Source organism: Monodon monoceros, unplaced genomic scaffold, assembly GCF_005190385.1.
Source record: "Monodon monoceros isolate NGI ecotype Baffin Bay Population unplaced genomic scaffold, NGI_Narwhal_1 Super_Scaffold_13, whole genome shotgun sequence".
Lineage (NCBI taxonomy): Eukaryota > Metazoa > Chordata > Mammalia > Artiodactyla > Monodontidae > Monodon > Monodon monoceros.
This window is the reverse complement of record NW_021703769.1, coordinates 83,846,906-83,873,311: the sequence shown is the minus strand read 5'-3', so window position 1 is coordinate 83,873,311 and position 26,406 is coordinate 83,846,906. Positions and strand designations below refer to the sequence as shown.

Sequence of the window (26,406 nt, the reverse complement as noted above, 5' to 3'; positions counted from 1 at the left end):
TCACCTCTGTAAAGATCCATCTCCACCTACAGTCAGAGGTGCTCACCGTTAGAACTTTAACATGAATTTGGGGAGGGGACACAATTCAGCCCATAGCACTCCCCCCGCTCAGGGGCCTTCGGCATGGAGTGGCTCCTAGGCCAGCTCCCTCCTCACCTGGCTGAGTCAGGTGACTCCGCGTGGGCAGCAGGTTCCACACTCTGATTCTAGAGCCCACCCAGGGAAGTAATTAAGGGCATCGAGACTCTCTTACTTAAAATACCAACATTAGGCACTGACTCACTGGCAGGCTGCATCCAGGAATCTCAAACCACTCTCATAGCACCATTGGTCAAAACTCACAGAATCTCGGTGGAACTCGAGGTGACTCATCCACCTGGCAGATGAGAAAGCAATGGTCCTGGAGAACGGAACTCTGAGAGTGCCCGTCTTCCACTTAGTAACGTTAGGGCCCGTTAAGGCCTGGTTCTGAGAAACAGGTAAAACTAGGATGCGGTGCTAGAAGGACATGGAATGTCAGGCGGCCAGAGTCTTGTTTTACCTGAGGGGCCGGGGTGACCCAACTCACGTCACCTGAGACCTCTGGAAGGGTGGGCCCCTCCACCTTTGAGATCAAACAAGGCCACTGAGGGCAAGGCCAGAGCGTCTGGGGAGAAAGATCATGAGCGAATGGAGTTCGACGGCACCTGGTCTCGTGTTTCTTCCCAGCCGTCCTGGGTCCCCCTGCGGCTCCTGGATCAAGGGATGGAGTCCAGTGGGATGACATTATCACCTGAGGCCTGAGTTTGGCCAGCAAAACCCTGGGAGCTTCAACTGAATCCAAGATCCCAGGAAAACAAAGTTCTGGGGCTTTTAGGACAAGCCCAGGCGTCTGGCTCCAAAGCAATAAAGTGCTAGTGTAACAACCTGTAATTTACATTAAATGCGCAGGAATCTACTCTTTGCCCTCGGGGCTGTTTCTCATTCTCCAGAATGTTCTCCCAGATCCAGGCTGAGAATGTCTTAATGTCAAGGGCTGCTTCTCACCATCTCTGCCTCTCCTGGGTATACCTTGGTATCTCCTGTGAAGCTTTTACAGTACTGAGTTCAGAGCCCAGCCCCAAATAAGGATGTGATTAGCCCTGGTGTTGCCCAGGCGAGGTCAGCTCGGGAAGCTGCTCCTAACTTCCAGGTGGAGAACGTCTGCACCTAAGCTCCCGGCTTTCTCAGGGACCCAAGGTGGAGAGGGGCAGGGAGCCAGGATGGGAGGAGGTGCAGGAAGGGGGAGGGGCCCAGGTGAGACCCTCGGTGCCAACCAGTGCCTCTCAAAGTTCACTGCACGGAGGAATCACCTGGGGCTCTTTTTTAAAAAATTTATTTTATTGAAGTATAGTTGACGTGCAATGTTGTGTTAATTTCTACTGTACAGCAAAGTGCTTCAGTTATACATATATACATTCTTTTTCATATTCTTTTCCATTATGGTTTATCCCAGGAAATTGAATATAGTTCCCTCTACTATACAGTAGGACCTGTTGTTTATCCATTCTATATATAATAGTTTTTTTTAATTTGCCTTCCCAGTTATTGTTTTCTTTCTTTCATTTTTTTCTTTTTGACCGCGCCACGCAGCATGCAGGACCTTAGTTCCCCGACCAGGGATCGAACCTGCGCCCCCTGCATTGGAAGCGCGGGGTCTTAACCACCGGACCGCCAGGGAAGTCCCTCACCTGGGGCTCTTGAAATGATTCAGAAAGTCTGGGGTGGGGTCTAGGAGCCTGGATTTCTAACGAGAATCCAAGAGACATCAGAGCTGCTGGTCTAATGACCACACTTTTGAGAAGAGAAAGGAGCACCAGAGAAGAGTTATCAGTAAATGCAGAGAAAAACATTACTTAAAATGCTTTTAGGACTTCCCTGGTGTCCAGCGGGTAAGACTCCACGCTTCCACTGCAGGGGGAGTGGGTTCCATCCCTGGTTGGGGAACTAAGATCCTGCAGGTTACGCGGCACGGCCAAAAAAAAAAAGAAAAATGCTTTTAGCTGAATTTCCAGTTAAATGCATACACATTCCTCTCTGCTCTCTCCTGAAAATGCACCAGTTCAACAGTAAAGGAAGGTGTGTGTGGGTGTGGGTGTGTATGTTCACATGGTCATAGAGAATGGAGAAGACCGCAGCAGATGAGAGATGTCAGCAAAATTTTGGAAAACGGAAAGCAGAAAGGGACCACTATTTGGGGGAAGATTATGTGGTCTAAAAGCACTTCCACCATAATATATCTAAAATGCCAGATAAAATACTTTAAAATATTTATTAAAGTGCATAACTGACCGGGCAAGACACGAAGAGAAGTCCTCAGGGGCCGAAAGTGAATTGGCTGCAGAAGTCCAGAGATGTTAGGGAGGGAACAGGTGCTCAGGCTGCCCCGAAGGCCTCTCCTAAGCCCAGGTGAACCGATCGGGGTCAGACTGCAATGGGGAGTCAGACCAGAGACCCTGTCCTCCAGCACGGGGCCCCTCAAGGGCTGCATTCCTAGAGAAGCGATGAGTTACACAACCCACAGACGGGGAGACAGCGGGGAAACCCATCTGTCTCAGCCTTAGCTGAGTGGAGGGGAAAGTCTCCTCTCCACCGCTTTCATGTGGCTTGAGGACCTTAAATTCACTCGACTTCATGGGCCAAAAAGCACCAAACTGAGGATTTAATTTAAATCACCCTGGGCTTCCCTGGTGGCGCAGTGGTTGAGAGTCCGCCTGCCGATGCAATGGACGTGGGTTCGTCCCCCAGTCCGGGAGGATCCCACATGCCGCGGAGCGGCTGGGCCCGTGAGCCATGGCCGCTGAGCCTGCGCGTCTGGAGCCTGTGCTCCGCAACGGGAGAGGCCACAGCAGTGAGAGGCCCGCGTACCGCAAAAAAAAAAAAACAAAAAGCCCTAAATCACCCCATACTCTTGTGCTGCTGGAGGAAATATAAGTTAGTACAACCATTTTGGAAAACTGTGAGTATTAAAGCAGAAGTATCCTGTGGATGCCCTTAGTTCCATTCCTACTTATGAATCTGAAAGGAAGTCATGGTATGTTCCCACAACACGTGCACAAGAGGTCTGCAGAAGCACCGTCATCATCCCACAAGTGGGAACCACTCACGTGCTCACCAGCCATAGAAGAGATCACCGGAATGGAATATGATACAACAAAGCAAAATGAACCCTGCCGCTCACGCATCAACCTGGATGATCCTCACAGACATATGCTAAGTGAAAGAGGCCAGGTACGAAAAAAGAGCACAGACTGGATGACTGTATTTACACGAAAACTGGCAAAACTATGCTCAGGACAGTGGTGACCTTTGAGGGGAAGAAGTAACTGGAAAGAGTAGGAGGGAATTCTGTAGTTCTGATCATTTTCTGTTTCTTGGTCACAAAAGCTGTTCGCTAATGATTTGTATTTTTTTGTATGTATGTTATAGTTCAATAAAGTGGTCACATTAAACAAACAGTGATCCCTTCATACTACACCCAGTCATCGGCAGAACAAACCCACACCATCTTTGGGGGGAGCAAACCCTCAATCGGACTTCAAAATTTTCCTGGAGATAAAGTTTCAAAGAACATGAGCTCACGATTTTAGAGAGATCATAAAATGAAACAAAGCCCAATAACCAATAGTTAGCAGGACAGCAAATGCAGCATCAGATACACAAGGAATTCAGATATTAGAAGTTGATCAAATACAGAATTATGATATTTACTATGTTTAAATAAATAAAAAAGAGAACCAAAATATAAAAAGTAAATAACCACTCAAAATAAACAGGCAGACCTCTAAAAGAACCAAACAGAATTAGAAATGAAAAACTATAATCATTGAAATTAAAAGCTTTATGACTAAAATGGTTAGAGATGAAATGATGTGGAATTTGGGATTTGCTTTAAAGCAATCCTGCGAGGGGAGAAGTGGTGGGGTATAAAGATATACAGGAAGGGACTTCCCTGGTGGCGCAGTGGATAAGACTCCGCGCTCCCAATGTAGCAGGCCTGGGTTCGGTCCCTGGTTGGGGAACTAGATCCCTCAGGCATGCTGCAAGAGTTTGCATGCCACAACCAAGGAGCCCTGGAGCTGCAACTAAGGAGCCCGCCTGCCACAACTAAGACCTGGTGCGACCAAATAAATAAATAAATATTAAAAAAAAAAAGATATACAGGAAGAAGGGCCATGTGTGGATAATTACTGAACTTGGACAATGGGAAAAAGGAGGGGGTTCCTTATTTGAATCTATTTTGTATGTTTGAAATTGTCCTTAGTCATGTGGTTTTTAAAGCCCTCAAAGGATGGTTAAACAGTAGAATAGATACACCTGAGGTGAGAATTAGTCAACAAAAAAACAGATATGGAAATATTACTCGGCCACTAAAAAAATGAAATATTGCCATTTGCAGCAACATGGATGAACATAGAGAATATTATACTTAGTGAAGTAAGTCAGACAGAGAAAGACAAATACTATATGATATCACTTATATGTGAAATCTAAAAAATAACACAAATGAATCTATACACAAAACAGAAACAAACTCACAGACATAGAAAACAAACGTACAGTTACCAAAGGGGAGAGGAAGGAGGGCAGGGACAAATTAGGAGTATGGGATTAACAGATACAAACTACTATCCAAAAACAGATAAGCAACAAGGATTTACTTTTATATGCACTGGGAAACGAAAAAACTCATATGACTTGCTTTACTGAGGTGGTCTGGAAGTGAACCTGCGAACCTGCAGTATCTCCAAGGTGTGCCTGTGCAGTTGTTTCAGTAAAAAAAACCCACGAAAGTGTAGAAAAAGTACTTGATAAAATTTGACATGCATTCCTGATAAAATATATTGGTGAACTACGAATGGAAAGGAAATAAACGTTATTACCTAATTAAATATATCCACAAAAATCCTCTAGCAAACACAATAGTTAAAGGTGAAGCTTTGAAAGCTTTTCCTTCAAGATTGAGGCCAAAGCATAGATGCTCACAATTACCGCTATTATTCAATGCTTTACTGGGGATGCCAACCAGCACAGTAAAAAAAATAAACGAAGAAAAGAAAAAGAAACAAAGGGTCTAAGAAATGGTAAAAAAGAAAAAACTGTCATAATTCACCAATGATATTATCTACATAGAAAAATGAAAAAAAGTCTAGAGATTAGTTATCAGAATGTTAAAAAGAGTTTAGTATAGTTATGAATCCAAGGTTAAGTATAAAAAAGATCAACTGTGTTTCTCTACATTAGTAACAACATAAATGCAAAGTTTTAAACTTTTAAAAGTTTTAAAGTTTCATATTCTTTATAATAGCAGTAAAAACCAAAAGATATTAGGAATAAGTTGAACAAAAACTAAGCAAGACCTTTATAGAGAAAATTTTAAAGCTTTACTGGAAGACATTATAGAGGATCTTTAAAAATGGGAAGACAAACCAAGTTTGCAGATGAAAAAACTTATTATCATAAAGATGCTAGTCCCCCCTAAATTGATCTACAAATTTAATACAATTGGAATCCCAACAGAGTGTTTAATAGAACGCGAGAAGCTGGATCTCAAGTACATAAGTAGAAGCAAAGGACCAAAAGAGTCAAGACACATCTGACAAAGAACATGGTCAGCAGACTGGTAGAGCTAATGTAAAGCAGTAAGTGGTGAGGACGGTAGCTGTTCCTGAAATTCCATTCTCTTTTTCTCTGGGTGCATGGACTGAATTCTTCTCAATGCAATGTGAACAAAAGTACTGTGCTTTGCTTCTGGGCCAGGTCCATACTAAACCTCCCATATGTGCACCTTTCTGCCCTATTCTTTCTGCTGCCTGGATGCAAACAGCACTGTAGCCTAGGCATGGTGGGGCACGTGATGGAAAGAGCCTGGGTGCCTGAAGCACTGCATGGAGGAGAGCTATCCTGCTGACCTGAAAGCCACCCTGATTTTACATAAGAAAAAATATATATACCTCTTGCTCTTTAAGACCTTGATACTTGGGGGGGGTCTATTTGTTACGCAGTGTAGCTGACCCTAACTAATATCTTACAGTAATGAAGACAGCTTGGTATTGACCTCTGGTTTCAGCTACAACATGTAAAGAGCTTGAAAGTTATCATTGTCATCCTTACAAGAAAAAGCTGGACAAACTGAAAACCAACAATTTTCTTGGACCCACCAGAGAACTAAGGCCACAGGACAAATGGCACCCTGAAAGCCCGAGAGATGGGGACATCTAGAGGGATACAGCAAATGAGATCTACTTATAGGGAGAAGAATTTGCTGGAGCCATAAACAGGAAGGAACACTTAAATGGTGATTTTGATGAATTGCTGGAGGCTGAGTGAGGACCAGCGTGAAAGTGAAAAGCTGGAGGGGACATAGGCTTAGGGGGCCACCACACTCTTTTGGGTTTACCCCCAGGAACCCCTCCAGGTTTTCATGGCGAGGATCCCAGAAAGACCCCCTGGTGTCTCTGGCAGAGGGAGGGGAAGACAAACCACTGTGAAGTAGACCCAGAGCCTTAGTCAGAACAAAGGCCTTTTCTCCAGGGGAGAGGACTTGGCCAGATGCAATTCAGAAGCCTTATCCCACCCAGGTGAAGAAGTTCCTCCATTCTCCGGACCCCTCCAGCCTTCCTGTCTCACCAAAGTGGGAGGAGAGACCATAGTCAACAGGACCAGGCTTCGAGGAGAGGCTGGGAATGCTGCGCCTGGGGAGGGAGTGGGGGGGCAGGGGCAGAGGGGAAAACTACGTCACCGGAGAAGCCCTCGTGAACGCCTCAGCCCCGAAACACAGCCCACGAAAGGACTGAAATTTCGTCGTAGATTATAGACCATTCCCCTCCCCCCACAGCAACGGGGCTCCAGTACCACGGTGGTTACAGCCACAAGAGCTGAAAAAACCAGACTCTCTTTAAGGAGGAGAACAGAGGGACGTCCAGGGTCAAGAAGGGAGACACAAGCAGGGGTACTCGAGGAGCTGAAGCTTCTGGCACCTACAGCTGCAAAAAATACCGAACGGAGCCCAAAGCCTGGCCTGATTAACAGATACCCTCACACTTAAAGCCCTAACGCCCTCTTTGCCTCAGTTCCTATTACCCAACACAGCATGTATGTCTCTCAATAAGAAAGCACAAGGTATGCCAAAAGGCAAGAGAAAATAACATTTTCAAGTGACAGCCAAGAAAAAAATACATTTTGAAGTAACAAAGCAATGATCAGAACCAGACTCAGATATGACACAAATACTGGAATTACTCTAGACAGAGAATTTCAAATAACTGTGATTAATAGGTTGAGGGCGCTAATGGAAAAACTGGACACCATGCAGAAGGGGAACGTAAGCAGAGAGAAGGAAGCTCTTAGGGAGAATCAAAAACACAGTGTCAGAAATAAAGTGTCTCTGACAGGCTCGTCGGTAGACTGGATGTGGCCAAGGAAAAAAATCAGCGAGCTTGACTATAGGTCAATACAACTTGCAAACTGAAATGTAAAGAGAAAACAGAATGAAAAGAAAACAGGGCAGAATAAGCAAGAGTTATTGGATGATGTCAAAAGTGTAGTATAATGTGATGAGCAGAGGGAGAAGCAAAAGAGAGAAAGCAAAACAAACAGCTGAATTACTAATGGCCAAGAACACTACTAATAGTTGAATTAATACTGGATCTGTAGCCAAACCACACAGATGCAGGAAGTTCAGAGAATACCAAGCAGGGTAAATAACAAGAAAAACACACCTGGGCACATTAGATCCAAATTGCAGAAATGCAAAGATGAACAGAAAATCCTGAAAGAAGCCAGAGAGGGGAAAAACACCTTTCCTATGAAGAGATAAGGATAAGGATCACAGTGGATCCCTTATCAGAAACAACGCAAGTAAGAAGGGAGTGGAGTGAAATACTGCAAGTATTAAGAGAGAAAAGGCTACCGGCTCAGAAGTCAATTTTCAGCGAAATCGTCCTCAAACGTGAAGGAGAAATGAAGACTTTCTCAGATAAACAAAAATGGAAGAAATTTATGGCCAACAGGCTTGCCCTGCAAGACATGTTAAAAGAGGATCTGCGGGCAGAAGAAAAACAACATAAAAAAAAAAAACCCAAAATATAAAGAAAGGAAGGGCATTGGTGCAGGAATAAATAAAAGTCAAATAAGATCTTTTCTTTTCTTTTTTTGGCCCTGCCCATTGGCTTGTGGGATCTTAGTTCCCTGACCAGGGATGGAACCCTGGCCACGGCAGTGAAAGCATCGAGTCCTAACCACTGGACCGCCAGGGATTTCCTTATTCTTAATTGATCTACAAGATTACTGTTTTTTGTTTTTTTTTTTTGTGCGGCACGTGGGCGTCTCACTGTTGTGGCCTCTCCCATTGCGGAGCACAGGCTCCAGACGTGCAGGCTCAGCGGCCATGGCTCACAGGCCCAGCCGCTCCGCGGCATGTGGGATCTTCCCGGACCAGGGCACGAACCCGTGTCCCCTGCATCGGCGGGCGGACGCTCAACCACTGCGCCACCAGGGAAGCCCAAGATTACTGTGTTTTAAAGTAATCACAGTAACAACGTATCACGTAACTGATAGTGGATGGTGAGTGAAATGATGGACAGCAATCTCAGAGGGTCGGGAGGGAGGAACTGCAAACACTGGGTTATAAGGCGCCTGCTCTACATGTGAAACCATCCAGTGTCATTTCAAGGGGGACGTGGATTAGTTAAAAATGTATTTTCTTAACTACAGGGCAACCACTAACAACAACTTAACAAGAAGTACAATTGATATGCTGGGAGAGGTAAAATGGGAACATGAAATGCTCATTTAAAACCTGAGAAGGCAGAAAACAAAGGGGGAAAAAGATAGCCTGGTATTTTTTTTTGGCAAAAGACAAATAGATCTAAGGAACAGAATTGTGAGCTCAGATTTAGAGCCAGGGATACAATGCATGAGAAACTCGCCACCACAGGTCAGAGGGGAAGGGATGGGGCTGGGATAGCCCTTATGGAAATAAATTTAATTTATTAACACATTTAATTGGATTTCAAACCACTCACAAAAATAATTTCCACAGACTGAAATATGAAGGCTTTTTGTTAGTATTCTTTATATGCATATATTCTTTTGTTTGATTTTTTAAAAAAGAAATTTAATTTATAATGTAAAAATGTCTAATGTGAGTAGAGAAGGAGAAAACCTAAGCGCTTAATGGTAGAAGAGCTGGAAGGAACAAAAGACAATTTGCTCTGCAGAATCCCAGAAAAGCCCAGAAAATAGAGGTACCTTGGACCACAGAAGGTGGACAACCAGGGTGGGCTTAACACCAGGAGGATCGGCTGAAGATATGTAAAAGGGGGCAGTTAACGCCCCAGATTCTCTCCCCAGCTCTGGCAGAAGGAACGTTTACTCACTGGAAAACCAGACTCTGGTGTGAGGGATAAGGGGTCATCCAAAAAGTAGGTGATTAAAATGTCAGAGGAGTGGGAGGGGTGGGCTGGAGAACTGTTATTTTTTATTATAAGCCATGTGGAAGTATTTGATATTTTAAAGCAGTACATATATTACGTAAAGATAAAAATTAAACTTAAAAAAAAAAAAAACAAACCAAAAATTATGGTCTTTCTGGACTTGGTCGTTAGGATGGCTTTCTCCATGCTGGTCCAGGGCACAGACCAGGAAGCACTGCCCCAGGAGCCCAAGCCTCCCCAACGGCAAATCTTGTCCTTCAGCTTTGCAGGACATCAGCGGGGCCAGGTCTCCGGGAGAGGAAGTGGTCCAAGGAATAGAGGGTGCTCCTGTAATGACTTCAAAATTTCTTTCCAACTTTGTCTTTCTCTTCTCTTTCATTTTTTCCCCAAACTCAATAATCTATCATTTACCTTGCCTTGCTTCAGGCGATGTCATTAATAACAATGGAAAAAGCATTTTTTTGCTTGTCACCTTTCTTCAAAGGAACTCAGATTGTCTCTAAACTTTAAAGTGCATACAAAGTACCTAGGAATTTTGTTAAAATGCAGATTCTAATTCAGCTGGCCTGGGGTGGGGCCCGAGAGTCTGCATTTCTAACCAGCTCTCAGGTGAGGCCGATGCTGCTGGTCCATGGACCACACTCTGAGAAGCAGAAGGACATAAAGCAACTTTATGGGGTGATGGACATCTTTTACATCTTGCCTGTGGTTGTGGTTACATGTGTATATACTCTTATCAAAATTCACTGGACTGTGTACTTAAAATGGGTGTGTTTTATTGTACGTACGTTATCCTTTATTAAAGGAAAAATCCATTCTAGATGGATTATAGATCTAAATGCGAAAGATGAAACAATAAATCTTTTAGGAGGAAACACACACTTAGGGGTAGGCATATCTTTCTTTCTTTTTTGTTTTTTTGAACCACACATATAATTTTAATTTTTAAGTAGCCACATTAAAAAATGCAATGGTGTCTTCCCTGGTGGCGCAGTAGTTGAGAGTCCGCCTGCCGATGCAGGGGACACGGGTTCGTGCCCCGGTCCGGGAAGACCCCACATGCCGCGGAGCGGCTGGGCCCGTGAGCCATGGCCGCTGAGCCTGCGCGTCCGGAGCCTGTGCTCCGCAACGGGAGAGGCCGCAGCAGTGAGGCCTGCCTACAGTAAAAAAAAAAAAAAAAAAAAAAAAAGTAAAAAAAAAAGTAATGAAACTGGATAAACTAATAAGGCATATCTTTCTTAAACAGGACTCAAAAAAGAGTGAACCATGATGGAAAAACCCACACGAGCTGGACTACATTAAAATTAAAAACTTCTGTTATTCAGCAGACTCTAATAAGAGAGCGAAAGGGCAAGCTATAAACTGAAGGAAGATATCTGCAATACATTTATCTGACAAAGGACTCCTCATATATGAAGAACTACTCCAACTGAATAAGAAAAAGACATGACAACAGAAAAGTGGGCAGAACTCTAACAGACACTTCGCAGAGGAGGACGGCCAAAATGGCCGATCAATACATGAAAAGGCACTCGGCTCAGCCACAAGTGAAACGCAAATTAAAACTGCACAATGCTTTGTTTTGACTGCACACCCACTGGAATAGCTAAATGAAGAGACAGACAATGCTGTGTGAGAAAAGCTGTGGAGCAACTGGAATGCTCTTCCACTGCTGATGGGGTGTAGTTTGCAACAACGTTCTTGGAAAACTATTGGGTGGTATTTATTAGAGCTGAATATAAACATACACTAAGAGCCAGCAAATCCACTCTTGGGTGGAAATACAAGCCCATGTCTCCAAAAGGTAAGTGTAAGAGTGCTCAGAGCAGCCTCATTCATAATGTCCTCAAATTGGAAACAACTCAGTTATCCATCAGTGGTAGTCTCGATAAAATGTGCAACAGTCATAAAACAGACTCTCGCTGGCAATATAAACATGAAAGAACTACTGCCACCTGCAACGATGTGGATGCATCCAGGGTAATCAGATAAAATACAGGGCGCTCAGTCAGATTTGCATCTTGAATAACCAAGCATTTTGAAGAACGTGAATGTCCCGTGCAGTATTTGGGACAGACTTATACTAAAAATTACTACGCTATGAAAAGCCATTCTTGTTTTTCATTAAAATATTATTTTTCAGCTGGTCCCATTCTGTTTCATGATCTGGGTGCTGGGGACACCGTGTGTTCACTTTGCGAAAATCCGTCGTGCTGCACACGTAGGATGTGTGCACGCCTCCTGCGTGAATGTTATGCGTCCATACGAAGTTTACTTAAAGACACAGCTCATCCTGGCCCACGTCCCATCAGAGGGGGCCCTCCGTGCCTCTTGCCCCCAGTCTCCCATCTGTTCTCCGCACCGCTGTGTGTGATCTTTCAAACCTGCACATCCATCCTGGCGCCCAGTCACGGCTCAGTCGCGCCAGTATCTGGTGCTCGCCCACAGGACAGCACCTGCCCCCTCGGCAAGGCATCCGGGGGCTCTCGGTGGCCCCTCCTCCCCCGTCCCCACATCTTCCCGTCTTTTTGCCAACACTGACACTCATCACACCTCCATGGCTGGGCACGTGCGGTTTCTCTACTTAGAGGGCCCTTCCCACGTCTCTGCCTGGCAAAAGCTTCGTTATTTTCCAAGTCTCATTTCAGCTTCTATCGGGCCTGGGGGTCTCTGTCTCCCTGGGCAGACCCGGGTGCCTCTCTCTCTCACACCCGTCTTCAATGCGTGCCTCCTTTATCTTGCAACTGACTGTCTCCTCACCTGAGTACAGGCTTATTGGGGTGAGGACCCCGCCCTTACATCTTTTTATCCCTGGCACCTAGCGGAGTGCCCGGGAGTGGCAGGCACTGGGTACTCGTTAAGGGATGAATAAAAGGATAATGGTAGTAATGGATGTTAACGAACGGGGATCAGGCAAGGGATGTAAGCAAATGGCTCATGCTAGATTATAGGTTTGTCAGGGGCCCTTCTGAACTTTCTCCAGGGCATCCTGCTAACGAGCATGGCACACCTGTATCACGAGCGCACACCTGTCCCAGCCGTGCCTCCCTGGATGTCTTGCCTGCCTCATGGCACTTGGGAGGTGGTATCTCATCTAACTTCCTGTGGGAAGGAGTGCTGTCTTATCCCCATTTCACCAATGACTTCAGAGACTTGTCCAAGGTCGCCTGCTGGGAGAGGGAGAGCTCACGCTCATTGCACCCATCAGTCTGCGGATAACACCAGGCACTGAATCACTGAAACGCCTCACGGAGCAGAAAAGGCAGAGCAGGAAGTGTCAGTGCCCACTCTGTCTCGGGCAGCTCTGTGACTCAGGTAGCCTTTCTGGTCCCTCTCAAATCAGTCTCCGCGGGTGGCCACCGCCTCTCCCGTAGAATGGCCCATGGGGAAGGGACATCACCCTAAACCCCCAAACACAGCACTCAGCTCTGTCCAGAGACCCTCAGCTGCTGCCTGCGATTTTCAGGTTTTAAGCAAAACAAAAATCTGATTCACTGTTTCCCGTCCTACAGGAAACTCAAGTCCTTTATTCTTCTAACACTTAAAAACGAAAAAAGAAAAACAAAATCAAACCTTTATGTCTTGGAAGAGTTCTCAATGCTTCTCGTTTCACACCGCGCCGAACACTGTTCACGACAAAGGCTGCATGCGGGAGGGAAGAAGGAAATGAGACGCACTCGCCAATAAGTAAGAGCCTGAGCAAAGAAACCAACTCAGAATACATCACTGGCAGTAAGAAATGCCCCAAAGCTTTGCTTACACCAAATAATGTAAGGACAGATAGCTCCCCTGGGTCTCTGGGAAAAGTTTATGCACACAGGAAGCTGCAAACAGACTCTCTTTGGGATTTTGGCAGAAAAGACGGGGCATTAACAACATTCAAGGTGAAAGAGGGGAGAATTGTAGATTGAGGGAAGGGATGCTTTTTTCATCAGGTAACAAAAATAGCTCTATCTGGGTATCTCCCCTGGATTCCCACAGGCTGCAGGGCAGGTGCCTGCTCCAGAAATTAGCCAGAGCTGTGCTCAGTAGCGCTCAGGGGAGGAGACCCACCGCTCCCAACTGCCCAACCGGAGAATTAATGTAATTCCAGACATTTGGATAATACAGATGAACCCCGGAGGGAGGCAAAAATTTACTTTGGGAAGATTTTTTCCCCACCTGTTGTGCAGAAGTGTCACAAGGGGGTGGGGTGATGGTGGGAGGGTAAGATGGTGCTGAGTAGCTGAAAGGCTCTGGAGAAGGCTTCCTGGTTTCACCTGCCCCGGGGGCTGTGAAAGATGCTGAAATCTTCCAAGCACAGAAAGACCACCTGCACACCCAACATCCATGCTAATCCCCTTTCTCATCATCACCAGGAAATCCAAATGGCACTGTCTTGCCCGAGGTGGGGGGCAGGGGCAAAAACGAAAGCAAAGGCTTCTTGCCCAGCCCTAGAAGACGGCTCAGAGGAAGGCATGAGTAACACAAATCATGACCAGGGAGGTCAGTTAGTAACAATGAAACCTTGCATTTATATAACGTCCTGCTATTTTCCAAGCAATTTTTCACCCACTATCTCACACGCTCCTCAGAGCAATTTTGTGTGGTAGGAAGTCAGGGATTATTTATCTCCACCTCGCTTGTGAAGAAACAAAATCTTGGGACAGTGAAGTGATTTGCTCAAGGTCGGGGCGCGAGCACAGAGTTTTAAAGCTTGAAGGGTTCTTGGTGGTGAGGCGCCAGGGCAGGGGTGACTAATGGGGGGCACCCGGGCTCCAACTGTCAGTTTCACACCCACAGCAGACATGGGAAATCGATCACAGAACTCTCTTCCGCGGAGCTGGCCCTCAAGGTGACACCCATTTGCCATCCCCGGCCCCGTCTCCTGCCTCACTTCACATACGAGGAGACTGAGCCCAGAGCAGAGAAAGGACTTGGCCAAGACAGCCCAATGGGTTAGTGACCCAGAACCCGAATCTCACCCCTGCCTTCCGAGCCCTGGGTTCTCTCCAGCACGTCATGCTGTGCCCCATCTGTTAGGGGTACAAGTCCCCTGAAAGATGCACTAACGAGGCATGGGAGTGACATCCTTTGTGACGGAGCCAGAACACTTGGGTTTTCTGTGCTGAGCAAGTGGACACATCCCTATTTCTAAGAGAGGAATCACAGACCATCCCAAGGTTTCAAAGCCTGAGCACCTGGCAGGATGGAAGCGAGGACTTAGGGATGAGAAAATCAGAAGTTTGGTTTTGGATCAACTCCATGTCTAGGCAGTCAAGACCATTGGCTACTGAAGTGCACAGTTCAGGAGGGGAGGCCTGGCAGGAGGTATAAACTTGGGAGTCATGAGTACAGAGACGGCTTTGAGGCCGTGAGACTAGATGAGACCATCCAGGAAGGAGTGCAGAGGGAGAAGAGGCCGAGGCCCTTTGACCTCAGAGGTCAGGGGACGCAGAAGAATCAGAAAAGAGAGACTAGGAAGGAGTGGCTGGGAAGGCGGGAGAAACCAAGAGAGGGAACCCACGCCACATTCCGAGGAGGAGAGGTAGATAGACTGAGCTAATGCCCCCGAGGGCTAAGAGTGGACCTGGACTTGGGGACTCCGGGGGCAGAAGTCTGACTGAAGTGGGTCCAGGACAGAATGCGGGGACAGGAAATGGGGACAGACAGTGTAGACAACACTTTCAAAGAGACCGTCTGTAAAGGTGTGATGGCTGAGTTGCATCCCCCCAAATTCATATGCTGAAGCCCTAGCCCCACTACCTGTAGTTGGAGACAAAGCCTTTAAGGAGTGACTGAGTTAATGTGAGACCGTTAGGGTGAGCCCTAATCCAGGGGGGCTGGTGTCCTTGTAAGAAGAGGAGGTTGGATACACAGGGAGACACCAGGGGTGCATGCACACAGAGGGCTGACCACGTGAGGACACAGCTAGAAGGCGGCCACCTACAAGCCAAGGAGAGAAGCCTCAGGGGGCACCAGCCCTGCCCACACCTTGATCTCGGGACTTCCAGCCTCCAGAACTGGGAGAATAAACTTCAATTGTTTAACCCCCCCTCCCCCCCGCCGCTCCCCGGTCTGCAGTACTCTGTTACAGCAGCCCTGACAGACTAACGGAAGAGGGGTACACAGCAAGGCAGTGACAGCTACAAGGGAATATGAAAACAAGGCAGGTTTGGGTTTTTTCTTTAAAGATGGGGGGAACTGCAGCATATTTGTACTCTGGTCGGAATGATCCTTGGAGAGAAGGAAAAAAGTTGATGATACTGGAGAAAAAGGAGACAACCGCTACAGAAGCATCTCTGCACGGACAAGGTGGTTCTGGTGCCTGCGTGGAGGCAGGGCCAGGCGGGTGGAGGAGGAGGCCAGGGGCCCGGAGAGGCCGGGGGCGGCCGGTGGGTGGAAGGACGAAGGATGGTCGTCAGTTTAGGGCAGGGGAGCCTCTTGGGCCCAGGTAGACATAAATGGTTGGGCTTCAAAAGCAGATTTTTAAATCAGTTAAGAAAGATACAGCATTACACAGAATTTCTGTACAAAACTGAGGGGGCAGAAGATTGACCCATTCCTTGGGGACAGCCCTCTGCTCTGCTGTAGTCGGGTGGTCTCCCCTGCTCGGAGCAGTTATAGGAAACCACCCTCTCCTTCCTAGGGCCACTTTCCTTTACAGCCTAAAACCTCCCCAAACTCAGAACGCCTGCGTCTCCAGGGCCCCGAGAAAGAACCTCCTCTAAGAGTCCAGAAGACACGATTTTTGAGGATGGAGAACTCCCAAAGGAACTGGAAATCTCCATGCGTCTCTGCCTCCCACCCGCAAACCGGCATGGCTGTGGCCTCAGCTCCCCAGGCGCCACGGAGCTTCACAAGTTGATTTTGAAAAGCATCTGAGAACTGAAGCCAGGAGACTCGGAGAGAAGTGCAAGGTATCATTATTATTCAAACGCACACTCCCCCACACCTCCCCGAACCGGCTACACTCGAATCCCTTTTTAAAAAGGCCATTTCTTCTTAGAAAAGTTCAGTGAATGACCGAATCCTTACTCAGAGGCAGGGAACGGAGCAGGAATGTCAATAAAACGCAGTTTTACTTCGTATCAGCATTCTTCCACTGAGATAACCATTGGCTAAACCTCCAGTAATGCTGGCACAAGGTTTCTGTTTGCCCTCAGATTAAAAAAAAGTGGGTCATCGCCACCAAGACTTCTCCGGGAGTGTTCACGGCAGCTCTCGCGATAGCCCCAAACTGCACACGCGCGCACGTGCATCAGCGATCGGGTGGATACACAGACTGTGGTAAACGCTCACAGTGCAACGCTATACAGCAAGGAACAAACGCCAGTGACTGCGACACACATGGATGAATCAAGCTGGAGACACAAGAGCGCACTCTGTGTGATGACATTCAAGGACACGCAAAAGGGGTGGGGGGCTTAGCAACCGGGAAGGAGCATGAGACCCCTCCCCCCTCGAGGCCTGGAAAGGACCCGTGTCTCGATCTGGATGATCGGCTACGTGGGTGGGTGTGAAACCTCCCCCATCGTGCACTGCAGATTTGGGACGTATACTGTGTGTGTGCTATGCCTTAATTTAAAACAAATCCTTTTTTTTTTTTTTTTTAACCAATCAGTTTTGCCTTTCCACAGGAGCACAGAGGCCCTGTGATTTCTCTTACTGGGACACAGCTGAAATCAGAAGTCACTGCAAGAGGAACTCTCTTCCTGCAACTCAGTAGGTTGGGAATCAGGACAGCTAAGTCTAAGCGGAACAGCAGTTCATGGGGACCACCCTTGCTGTTCTCTTCTGAACCTGGCTTTTCCTTCTTGTTTTCTTAACCAGAATGATAACAGTTGCTCAGGGTTAAAAAACAAACAAAAGAAAAGGACACAAAATGAATACTAGAGGAGAAGACTCAAATCAATAGAATTAGAAATGAAAAAGGAGAAGTAACAACTAACACTGCAGAAATACAAAAGATCATGAGAGGTTACTACAAGCAGCTATATGCCAATAAAATGGACAACCTGGAAGAAATGGACAAATTCTTAGAAATGCACAACTTTCCGAGACTGAACCAGGAAGAAATAGAAAATATGAACAGACCAATCACAAGCACTGAAATTGAAACTGTGATTAAAAATCTTCCAACAAACAAAAGCCCAGGACCAGATGGCTTTACAGGCGAATTCTACCAAACATTTAGAGAAGAGCTAACACCCATCCTTCTCAAACTCTTCCAAAATATAGCAGAGGGAGGAACACTCCCCAACTCATTCTACGAGGCCACCATCACCCTGATACCAAAACCAGACAAGGATATGACAAAGAAAGAAAACTACAGGCCAATATCACTGATGAACATAGAAGCAAAAATCCTCAACAAAATACTAGCAAACAGAATCCAACAGCACATTAAAAGGATCATCATACACCATGATCAAGTGGGGCTTATTCCAGGAATGCAAGGATTCTTCAATATACGCAAATCAATCAAGTGATACACCATATTAACAAACTGAAGGAGAAAAACCATATGGTCATCTCAACAGATGCAGAGAAAGCTTTCAACAAAATTCAACACCCATTTATGATAAAAACCCTGCAGAAAGTAGGCATAGAGGGAACTTTCCTCAACATAATAAAGGCCATATGGGACAAACCCACAGCCAACATTGTCCTCAACGGTGAAAAACTGAAACCATTTCCACTAAGATCAGGAACAAGACAAGGTTGCCCACTCTCACCACTGTTATTCAACATAGTTTTGGAAGTTTTAGCCACAGCAATCAGAGAAGAAAAAGAAATAAAAGGAATCCAAATTGGGAAAGAAGTAAAGCTGTCACTGTTTGCAGATGACATGATACTATACATAGAGAATCCTAAAGATGCTACCAGAAAACTGCTAGAGCTAATCAATGAGTTTGGAAAAGTTGCAGGATACAAAATTAATGCACAGAAATCTCTTGCATTCCTATACACTAATGATGAAAAATCTGAAAGTGAAATTAAGAAAACACTCCCATTTACCACTGCAACAAAAAGAACAAAATATCTAGGAATAAACCTACCTAAGGAGACAAAAGACCTGTATGCAGAAAATTACAAGACACTGCTGAAAGAAATTAAAGATGATACAAATAGACGGAGAGATATACCATGTTCTTGGATTGGAAGAATCAACATTGTGAAAATAACTCTACTACCCAAAGCAATCTACAGATTCAATGCAACCCCTATCAAACTACCAATGGCATTTTTCACAGAACTAGAACAAAAACTTTCACAATTTATATGGAAACACAAAAGATCCCGAATAGCCAAAGCAATCTTGAGAAAGAAAAATGGAGCTGGAGGAATCAGGCTCCCTGACTTCAGACTATACTACCAAGCTACAGTAATCAAGACAGTATGGTACTGGCACAGAAACAGAAATATAGGTCAATGGAACAGGATAGAAAGCCCAGAGATAAACCCACGCACATATGGTCACCTTATCTTTGATAAAGGAGGCAAGAATATACAGTGGAGAAAAGACAGCCTCTTCAATAAGTGGTGCTGGGAAAACTGGACAGCTACAGGTAAAAGAATGAAATGAGAACACTCCCTAACACCATACACAAAAATAAACTCAAAATGGATTAAAGACCTAAATGTAAGGCCAGACACTATCAAACTCTTAGAGGAAAACATAGGCAGACACTCTATGACATAAATCACAGCAAGATCCTTTTTGACCCACCTCCTAGAGAAATGGAAGTAAAAACAAAAATAAACAAATGGGACCTAATGAAACTGCAAAGCTTTTGCACAGCAAAGGAAACCATAAACAAGACGAAAAGACAACCCTCAGAATGGGAGAAAATATTTGCAAATGAAGCAACTGACAAAGGATTAATCTCCAAAATTTACAAGCAGCTCATGCAGCTCAATATTAAAAAAACAAACAACGCAATCAAAAAATGGGCAGAAGACCTAAACAGACATTTCTCCAAAGAAGATATACAGATTGCCAACAGACACATGAAAGAATGCTCAACATCATTAATCATTAGAGAAATGCAAATCAAAACTACAATAAGATATCACCTCACACCAGTCAGAATGGCCATCCTCAAAAAATCTACAAACAATAAATGCTGGATAGGGTGTGGAGAAAAGGGAACCCTCTTGCACTGTTGGTGGGAATGTAAATTGATACAGCCACTATGGAGAACAGTATGGACGTTCCTTAAAAAACTAGAAACAGAACTACCATATGACCCAGCAATCCCACTACTGGGCATATACTCTGAGAAAACCATAATTCAAAAAGAGTCATGTACCAAAATGTTCATTGCAGCTCTATTTACAATAGCCAGGACATGGAAGCAACCGAAGTGTCCATCAACAGATGAATGGATAAAGAAGATGTGGCGCATACATACAATGGAATATTACTCAGCCATAAAAAGGAACGAAACTGAGTTATTTGCAGTGAGGTGGATGGACCTAGAGACTGTCTTACAGAGTGAAGGAAGTCAGAAAGAGAAAGACAAATATTGTATGCTAACACATATATATGGAATCTAAACAAACAAACAAACAAAAAATGGTCATGAAGAACCTAGGGGCAAGACGGGAATAAAGACGCAGACCTCCTAGACTTGAGGACACAGGGAGGGGCAAGGGTAAGCTGGGACAAAGTGAGAGAGTGGCATGGACATATATACACTACCAAATGTAAAACTGAGAGCCAGTGGGAAGCAGCCACGTAGCACAGGGAGATCAGCTCAGTGCTTTGTGACCACCTAGAGGGGTGGGATGGGGAGGGAGACGCAAGAGGGAAGAGATATGGGGACATACGTATATGTATAACTGATTCACTTTGTTATAAAGCAGAAACTAACACACCATTGTAAAGCAATTATACTCCAATAAAGATGCTAAAAAAAAAAAAATGAATACTAGAATTTTTCCCTTCGTCCACCCAGCCACCATTCCCCAGACGTCCTACTAGAGCAGTTTCTTATACGTGCTAGTGCTTTCTTCCAGAAACTCCCTCTATGCCCCTGTCTCATTAACGGCCTCACAGAATTCCACTGGATGGATGGATCTTGCTTTTGAGGATTATTTGTGTGGTTTCAAGTTTATTCCCATTAAAAACAATGCTACAGTTAACATCAGCGTGCACAGAAAGATGGACAAGTCTACCTGTGAGATAATTCTTAGAAGTGGAATTCTTGGGTTGATTCACTTATGCTGGTACATATTGTCAAATCCACAGCGTATTAGACTACCTGCTTCCCGTTTCTCTCACCAATATAACGTTTTATCAAGTGTTTTGATCTTTGCCAGTCTGACAGTGGAAAAAAGGCATCTCTCTGTTGTATTACTTCGCATTCATTCATTGTAAATTGATTGGTCTGTTCATATTCTGCTTGTTCACATCCTTTAAGCATTTTTCTCTTGGGTCGAGTTCTCTAATTCTGGAGTCCGCAAACTGCAGTGGAGGGCCCACCCCTGCACTGCCCATGCTGCCCCACTGGCCAGATCCGGCCACATGGCAAGAACAGAGCAGAGCCGTTTCCACAGGGACCTTCTGGCTCTCAGAGCCTCAGGTATTTACTATCTGGACCTTTACAGAAGAAGTGTGCCGATTCCTGCACCTCACTGATTTCTTCTGAGAGTTCTCTGTAAATTAAGGAAATAGCTCTCTCAGATAAATTCAGTTTTGCATCAAATTCATCACTCTATTCTAGCTCCTACCCCCAACTCTGTCCAAAATAACCGAGTCAGAAGTACCTTTAAAAGCAGAGCACTCTCATTTGGAAACACTTTGGTCTATGTTAATTTAGGGGTGGTGCTTTCATTTTACACACGTGGCCATTGAGGCTCAGAGCCACCGGTGACTTTCCCGAGGTCACACAGCTAGTACGCGGCAGAGCCGGGGCAGACGCCCTTTCTGCCTGGCTCCAAGTCCGTAGATCTTTCCACTTGGAGGAGCCTACCTCTCAGTGGACGGGTCCAGCACCGGGGGATGGCGCTGACTGTACAAAGCAGAGTGTGACAGGTGTTGCTGTGGTACCTGCAGGATTTGTGAGGTATGTGACCGCCACACTCGAGTATGAGGATGTAACATTCCAGAGTTGGATTTGGGGTGAGAAGGAAGGTTACACCCCTGACACAGAAACCACCCGGGGAGGATGGAGCCCTTGCTCTGGCTCACCCACTTGTGAGGAGCTGGGAGGACCAGAGGACCGTGACATAAGACATGAGCCTGGGGAGCTTGACTGCGGGACTCGACCAGCGAAGACTGAGCGCTGTTGCCAGAGGCAGGAGCGGGGACCCTTCATTACCCCGCGGCACTGGCCCATTACACCAATCTGACAGCGACCGTTATATTCTCAGAGCCCTGCACAAATCACAACCAAAAAGGTTACCCCCCTGGAAATAGTCACCCCGTTAAAACCATCAACCCACAAGCAGAAGCTGCTCAAGGAGACTTTGGGGGAAGGTGTACGGGGCGTGTTCCTTGCGTGTGAAGTGCACAAGCCGTGTTCTTCCCATGCGCCGTGGCACGGGTGACGAGGCTGGCACCTGGGAATCTGCCAGTCTCATTTTCCTTTAGCAGAAAAGCGGTTTTAAGGGGCTTCCTTGATAGTCCTCTTTTCCTTTTCTTTCTGTTCCCGTATTTAAATCAATTCAAAATGCTCCAGACCTCCTGGATAATGCAGTACGTCTACAGGGTAGATTTCCTTCAATCCTCTCGGCTGCCCTGGAAGATTAGGACTGCAGAGCAGGAGACTAAGAAAGGAAGTCCACCCGGCGCGGGGTGGGGAAAGCCGCACTCCAGCCCCAGGTCCGGACCCGAGCGTCCATCCTCTTATCCTCCCCGGATCTCAGGAGTAACAGCAACGGGAAGAGTATGGCACATCTCGAGTTTTCTCATTTTATGCTTGGTGTAACTGACAAGACTGAAAAGAATCAGTATTAATATCCTGATTTCACTGGGGAGAGATGACTCCCAGAGAGCTGAAGGGATGACAGGCCGGCCCAGGTGGGCAGTCACGACGGGAAGCCGCGTCTGGGCCACAGCCCGAGGCTCCTTCCCACCCCCCCCACCCCCCGCCTCAGCCTCCGACCCAGAAGGCGGACCGTGGACCTCCTGAGGCCTTTCCCCCTTGATCTGACCTCTTTTAACCCAAGTTTCACAGATCTGGTCACGCTCTGTGTCGGGGTGGTCATCTGGGCATTCCGGCCCTCGCGGGACTTCCCCATCGTCCCGATTACCAGGAGGCACTCACCGTCTCCAAGGCCAAGTGTGGGGACGAAGCAAGAGAGGACGGAAGGCAGTTTTAAACTCATGGGAGGAGCTCTGTTTATCAGCATCTGGTGTCCCTTTTCACCATAATCACCTGAGCACTGGGACTCGAGTTGGCCCTTCACGCATGAAGTGCTACAATCAGCCAACCAGGCACCGCAAGGTTTCCATTGGAAAGGTGGAGAAACGCATGTCGCAAAGTGGAGAAGTTAGTTGGGATGTTGCCCCACCAGCCCAGTCTCAGCCTGGAACCTTCCACTGACTGCTGGACTCTCTGAGTCCCACCATCGCCCACACTCGCCTCCCGCCATCCTTCCTTCCCTCAATCCTTTCCTCTAGTTTGAGTCTCTGCCACCCTCTGGTCATGGCAACACGACTGTAGGGCCTGAACTATTTAGGGGAGGATGCCTGGGTCTCTCGTTCCTTCTGTGTGTCCCCGACGGTACCTGGTACAGTGTCACCCAGACAGTGCCCACTGAGTGATTCAAACAAGGGCCACCACCTTTAGAAGAAGAGTTAGGTTTACAAGTCATTTTGAAAGATCACATAGGGACTTCCCTGGTGGCGCAGTGGATAAGACTCCGCCTGCCAATGCAGGGGACACAGGTTCGAGCCCTGGTCCGGGAGGATCCCACATGTCGTGGAGCAACTAAGCCCGCGCGCCGCAACTACTGAGCCTGCACTCTAGAACTGCGAGCCACAACTACTGAGCCTGCGCTCTAGAGCCCGTGAGCCACAACTACTGAAGCCAGCGCGCTTAGAGTCCAGGCTCCGCAACAAGAGAAGCCACCGCAAGGAGAAGCCTGCGCACTGCAACGAAAACCCAACACAGCCAAAAATAAATAAAATTAAATCTTTAAAAAAATGAAAAATAAAAGATCACATAAAGGATTAATGGATAAACAAACTGGTCCATCCACACAATGGAATATTATTCAGCCTTAAAAAGGAAGGAAATTCTGACGCCTGCTACAACATGGGTGAACCTTGAGGAGATTATGCTCAGTGAAATAAGCCAGACACAGAAGAACAAATACTGCAGGATGCCACTTACATGGGGTCCTAGAGGAGTCAAATTCATAGAGACAGAAAGTAGAAGGGTGGTTTCTAGGGGCTGGAGAAGGGGATGGGGAGTTGTTTAATGATGACAGAGTTTCAGTTTGGGAGGATGGAAAGTTCTGGAGATGGATGGTGGTGATGGTTGTACAACAATGTGAATGTACTTAATACCCCTGAACTATACACTTAAAAGTGGTTAAGATGGTAAATTTTATGTCATGTGTATTTTACCACAATTTAAAAAAAAATCACACAAAGGAACATTTGTACACAGAGTCAGGACTGTACGGGCTGGTGGGACTAACAGACTTCCTTTTTGATATGGGTGCTACTAAAATGCACAGCCATCCAAACCATTTTGCTGGGATGTGATGAGGCTGAGTCAGTCCCAGGCTCCCTTTGCCCTCTGATCAGCCCCGGCCCACAGCGGGGACCATCATTTCTTTACAGCTGCCTGGGGGTTAGAGAGAAGTGGAGACTCAGGGCAAGGACAGAAGTGGAACACTGTAGCTAAATTCCTGTCCTCGCATTAACCTACGGCTCGGGACTTCCGGCACCCAATAACCACAGAGGAGGCACCCAATAATCATCCAGTGATGGACCAACGTTTCTTTCCTTCCTTGGGAGGCTGGTAGCCTTTGACACTTTGTCAGGAGAAATTCTTTCCTACCACAAATCAAAGGTTTGGGGGCAGGCTGGGCACAGATGGGTTTGGTCCACAGGACCAGGTTTGTGGGGATGGTCCTCTGCAGACACTCTCCAGACCAGGTGCCAGGAAGCTGGGAGCTCCGACACACGCCCCGTCAAGCAGGCCCTGCTCCCTGCACCATAACTGTCTCCCTGGGGCCCCTCCAACTGTGCTCTGAACTCTGAAGGGACAGAGAAGCCCTCTCCCTTCCCTGTGCCGAGAGTTCAGGAGACCACGGGGGGCCCTTCCAGCCTGAGCAGTGTCCTGGGGGGGCGGGTCAGTGTCACGGGGGTGGGGACTTCAGGCACGAGGCCACTAGGACCTCATCCTGGCTTTGCGGGGAACCTGGGCCCCTCCTGGTTCCACACTCTCCCCATGGGAGGGGCTGTCCTTCCCCCTGCCCTCCCCTCCCCTCCCCTCCCAGGGGCTCCACCTTCTCGGGAGCCTCCGAGTCAGGCCCGGCTGTGGTCTGGAAACTTCCTGTCCTTTCAGATCTTAGAAAAGTTCTTTTCCTCCTTCTGGGGCAGGGGCACCGAGGGGCGCCCTGCCGGGCCCGCCCCCCCTTTCATCCCTTTCTTCTCTGAGGGGCTGGGGACTTTGCCAGGCGGGGCCACCCAGAGACAGACGGTCCGAGAGGAACTCGGAGGCGGGATACAGGGAGATGGAAAGTGGAGATAAAGTTTTCCAAACGCAGGCGGGGAGAGGGAGATAGAGATGGAGCCAGAGGGGAAAGGGGGAAAGAGATGGTGAGAGAGGGATGGCGGTCCGGTAGCGCTGGACCAGAAAAGCGAGCCCCTCCTGACCCCCGCACAGCGCCGCGACTCCGCGCCGCCCGCCGAGGACCCCGGGCCCCCCGCGTCCCCCCTCCGCACGACCGCGCCGCCCCAGCGTGCCCCCCGCCGTCCCCCGTGTCCCCACCCCCGCGTCCGCCGCGCCTACCTGGGCCGCTCAGGCTCCGCGCAGGCCGCCGTCTTCCCCCCGGGGCCCCGGCCCTCGGTCCCCACCGCCCGGACCGTCCGAGGGGCGCAGCCGACCCAGGGGCTGCAGGGCCGGTAGGGGGCCGCGCGCCACACGGGCAGCAGTCCGGAGGCCAAAGGAGGCAAAAGAGAGAAAAAAGGAGAGAAAGTGTGTCACAGGCTGGAAGGGGGGAGGGGAATGCAAAACCCGACAGGAAATGAGACTAAAAAAAAAATGCAAAAGGTTAGAAAAAGAGATAGGGAAGAGGGGGAGGGGAGGGGCGGAGCCTGGGTCCCGGCCGCGGGGAGGGCGGCGAGGAGGTGGGGCGGGAGGGCTGGGCCCGGGGCCGCGAGACCCCGGCAGGCCTGGGGAGGCCCCGCCCCGGGTCGCGTGAGGCAGGACCCCTGCCTGGGCAGCAGTCCCCAGCCGGGTCCGACACCAAGGCCAGCGAGCCCGGCTCAGAGCCCGGCGCGGCCGTGGGAAGGGACACCCCCTTGAAGGCTCTCCAGGCTCTGCGTGGGAGGGAGGTTGGAGCAGCTGCCCTCTCGGAGGAATTGGCCCCGTTTTGAAGAACTCCCAGAGGCGTCACTGCGATCTGCGGGGGAGGCTTTTCCCACAGAGAAGTGGGAAGCAAGGGATCCTGCAGCCTTGGGCACCCCCAGGGCTCTTCTCTCCCTCAGCCTCTGTTCTGGAAGCTTCCTGGGGCTTGCCTGGCGGTCAGCACACCTCCGAGGGCCGCACACACCCCTCCTGGACCCGTGATGGCGACAGAGTCTGTCACCCCACTGCCTCTGGCCCTCCGCACCCCCCTCCCCCGCGCAATGCTCTCCGACTCGGCACCTGTAGGGGAAATTGAGACTTTTGGATGTCATCGCTTTAATAATTTGGCCCCAAAGCTGCGGCCCAGGCCCGTGGGTGTGTTACTCTCTCGGGGCTGTAAGGGGGGGAAGGTCCCAAGGGTTTTTCTGAATTAT

The 26,406-nt window shown here is 47.7% G+C and overlaps 1 protein-coding gene across 3 annotated transcripts in view; it reads right to left on the bottom strand.

The window, feature by feature from the left end:
* CARD11 (caspase recruitment domain family member 11) overlaps nucleotides 1–25,642 on the bottom strand; it is a 110,637-nt gene extending 84,995 nt beyond the window's left edge. Inside the window, exons 1-2 of one of the 3 annotated variants that reach the window (XM_029220708.1) lie at nucleotides 25,415–25,630; nucleotides 13,029–13,097 (exon numbers count right to left, since the gene is read on the bottom strand). The gene's annotated coding sequence lies outside the window, so the exon portion shown is untranslated. Of the gene's footprint in view, nucleotides 1–13,028; nucleotides 13,098–24,908; nucleotides 25,284–25,414 lie in introns of those variants that run through there. The other 2 variants (XM_029220709.1, XM_029220711.1) reach the window with 2 other exon arrangements.
* Between the last annotated feature and the right edge of the window lie 764 nt (nucleotides 25,643–26,406).